Below are 3,823 nucleotides of genomic sequence, written 5' to 3'. Positions count from 1 at the left end.
TGAGAGACTAGATTGTGTCACTCTCCTAAGATAGACAGCTGTATATCAGAAATTCAGACTGCTCCATAGGCTATAGTACACATAGTAAGCCAGACATCATGTAAACACCTTAATACAACGCTAGATGCATAAGACTAGTAATTAGTAATGACTGCAGGTGTCATTCAGTGTAATAGCTTTAAGGAAAATTATTTATGAGAACACGTAACCCAGTGCCTATAATACAACTCTTTGGGAACATGAAGCCCCAGGCAGAATGAATAGGGAAGAATTAGAAAGTGATTGGTTCGCTGCCTCTGAACTCTTCCCCAAGTGCACGTGGAGCGGGCCTTGGCTGGAGGCACTGGGTCTGCCGGAACCAGTCCTAGGCAAGCCGAGCCTTCAGTTATCATGGGGCACAAGTTGGATCCTACGAAGAAGGAGAAGCGTGGGCCCGGCCGAAAGGCTCGAAAGCAGAAGGGTGCAGAGACCGAACTGATCAGATTTTTGCCTGCAGCTGGTGATGAGAATTTCAAGAGGCTGTCCAGTCGGGGCTGGGGATTTAGCTCAGTGGTAGAGTGCTTACCTAGGAAGCGTAAGGCCCTGGGTTCGGTCCCCAGCTCCAAAAAAAAAGAACCAAAAAAAAAAAAAAAAAAAGAGGCTGTCCAGTCGTGCTCGGAAGAGGGCGGCCAAGAGGAGGTCAGGGTCTGTTGAAGTCCCTAAGCCAAATAAGTCTCCTGGGATCAAAACATTGCCTGGAGAGTTACCCAAAGGCAGTCCAGGTTCGAGGTAAGAAGCGTCCAGCACCAATTCAAAACAGTGATGGGGATGAGGAGGAAGACTCTGAGGAAGAAGATGTGGTGACCCAGGGGGAACTTTGGGGCTCTGAAGACAGTAGTGAATATATGGTGGACGACTATGGAGCAGACTCGGAGGATGAGGAGGAAAAGTTGTTGCCTATTGAAAGAGCTGCTCTGAAGCAGAAGGCCCGGGACCCCGCAGATGGGACCCAGTGGAGTGAGGAGGACACTGATGAAGATGAAGGTGTTACCCCTGAGTCCCACCCCAGAAAGGATGACAAAGCAGAGGGGGATTTGCAGATCAATGTGGAAGAGGAGGAAGCCTTCGTGCTGCCTCCTGCTGGACAGATGGACCAGGATGCCCAGACTCCAGACCTGCAGCGAGTTCACAAGCGCATCCAGGATATAGTAGGAGTGCTTTGGGATTTTGGGGCTCAGCGAGAGGAAGGCCGGTCTCGAACTGAGTATCTGAGTCAGCTTCAGAAGGATCTGGCCACCTACTATTCTTATGGAGACTTCCTGTTGAGCAAGCTCATGGAGCTCTTCCCGCTGTCTGAGTTGATAGAGTTCTTAGAAGCTAATGAGGTGCCCCGGCCAATCACCCTTCGGACCAACACCTTGAAAACCCGTCGCCGAGACCTTGCTCAGGCTCTGATCAATCGTGGGGTTAATCTGGATCCATTGGGAAAGTGGTCGAAGTCTGGACTTGTGGTATATGATTCTTCAGTGCCTATTGGTGCTACTCCCGAGTACCTAGCTGGACACTATATGCTGCAGGGAGCTTCGAGCATGCTGCCTGTCATGGCCCTGGCACCTCAGGAGCATGAGCGGATCTTGGACATGTGTTGTGCTCCCGGAGGGAAGACCAGCTACATAGCTCAGCTGATGAAGAACACGGGTGTGATCCTTGCCAATGACGCCAATGCAGAGCAGCTCAAGAGTGTCGTGGGCAACCTGCACCGCTTGGGAGTCACCAACACCATCGTCAGCCACTATGATGGGCGCCAGTTCCCCAAGGTGGTGGGCGGCTTTGATCGGGTGCTTCTGGACGCTCCTTGCAGTGGCACAGGAGTCATCTCCAAAGACCCTGCTGTGAAGACGAACAAGGATGAGAAGGACATCCAGCGCTGTGCCCACCTTCAGAAGGAATTGCTGCTCAGTGCTATAGACTCAGTCAACGCTGCCTCCAAGACCGGAGGCTACCTGGTCTACTGCACTTGCTCCATTACGGTGGAAGAGAACGAGTGGGTGGTGGACTATGCCTTGAAGAAGAGGAATGTGCGGCTGGTGCCCACCGGCCTGGACTTCGGGCAGGAAGGTTTCACCCGCTTCTGAGAAAGGCGCTTTCACTCCACTCTGCGGGCCACCCGACGCTTCTACCCTCACACTCACAATATGGATGGTTTCTTTATAGCCAAGTTCAAGAAATTTTCCAATTCTATCCCCCAGCCCCACTCAGGAAACTCGGCAGCAGGTACTCCTACAGAACCTGACCTGAAGGGTCAGGTCACCCCAAAGTCTGAGAACAGTAGTCAGCCCACCAAGAAAGCCCACGGGGCTGCAAAGGCAAAGCAAAAGTTAGTAGGGCAGCAACATTCCAAGAAGCCCTTCCAGAAGATGAATGGCATCTCCAAAGGGCCAGGCTTGCCCACTGAACCTTCTGTCCCAAATGTCCAAGTGTCTGCTAGGCCCCAGGAAAGCAGTCTGTCTGATGTGAAACGGAAGAGGGCTGGAAAGCTGAAGCAGCGGGGACCGAAGCAGAGTGCCCCTCCCCCCAAGATCGGGGACCTGGGGACACCTGCTATGCAGACTCCCTCTGAAATCAGTGCCACCCCAAGGCCTAAGTCCCCTGGGAAAGCCAAAAAGAGAGAGGAAGTAAAGCAGGAGTTACCAGAGCAGCCTGCCAAGGGAACTGCTTCCCTGAAAGAAGACGCTGCCCCCAAGAGACCCTCTGCCCCCACCACGGCTCACCACAGTTCCACCAGGCCCCCACCGGCAAAGAGGAGGAAATCTATGACCAAGGGCAGCAGCCAGCCACTGTTGTCTTAAATGGACTTGGAAACTCACTGACACCGTCTCTGGATTGAACTGTTAGATCCTGTTGCAAGAATGGCCTCCCCTGTGCATACATATGAAACTTAATATACATATTACCACCCCTAAAAAAAAAAAAAAAGAAAGTGATTGGTTGCCGCACAGATAGCTTTTGACTTTGGTAATACCAAAAGTTGAGTAGCATTTAAGATTATCTATAGAGATATATTTAACACATAGGGTGTGATATTTCGTGAGAAATACCAAGTTGACATTATGAAGATGTGCAGATGGCCTCCTAGGCAGATGGTTGAGAGTCTCTCTTCCTAGAAGGATATTCTGAGAAGAGAAAACAGGATATATGCTCTGAGCTGTATAAGTGCATAAGGGAACTGCCAACCAATATGGTCTGTTCATGCTTAGTCTGCTCATCCTATATCCTTCCAATTCTATGTGCCTAATTCATTAAAGAATCGTAACTAAAGATCATTTTTCTATGTTAGAACATTTTATTTTTTTCCCACTGATGACTAACGTTTTTTCCTTAGGAAGAATGTTTCCTGAGACCCCAGATAATCAATGATTTGGGAACCATGCACTCTTTCATTTGTTTTCAAATAGAGATTTTATTTTATATGCTTTATTTTTCTTAAAAGCTCCCAGAATTTTACGGAGATGAATGATGTAAAAATGTACCCAGTGAAAAGTATTTTATTAAAAGACATTAAGGAATCATGAGATGTTAATAATACCATCTTGTACAAGCAAAAAAGGAACCATGTAATGCAATGCTGAGCTGGCCCTGGGCAAACTTCTGCAGAAGAGAAACTCCTCTCCAGCAGGACTCTGATCCAAACTTCATTAGTAAATTCTTCCCTTCATGCTCCAGGCCTACTGGCTTCCAATATCTCCAGCATATTTAAAAATGCTGAAGATTTCCAAACTGGAGTGACTGGATCCAAGTACCTAGGCTTCATAGAATCCTTGCTTCATCATTTTCTTGCAGGGAG

The 3,823-nt window shown here is 48.8% G+C and overlaps 1 pseudogene across 1 annotated transcript; it reads left to right on the top strand.

The window, feature by feature from the left end:
- Window positions 1-290: 290 nt before the first annotated feature.
- Nop2-ps3 (NOP2 nucleolar protein, pseudogene 3) lies at window positions 291-2,959 on the top strand (annotated as a pseudogene). The gene is made up of 2 exons (XR_005487225.2): window positions 291-518; window positions 640-2,959. The product of XR_005487225.2 is annotated as an NOP2 nucleolar protein, pseudogene 3 (transcript).
- Window positions 2,960-3,823: the final 864 nt, after the last annotated feature.

This window comes from Rattus norvegicus, chromosome 7, assembly GCF_036323735.1.
Source record: "Rattus norvegicus strain BN/NHsdMcwi chromosome 7, GRCr8, whole genome shotgun sequence".
Taxonomy (NCBI): Eukaryota; Metazoa; Chordata; class Mammalia; order Rodentia; family Muridae; genus Rattus; species Rattus norvegicus.
This window is presented reverse-complemented; position numbering and strand designations above follow the sequence as displayed.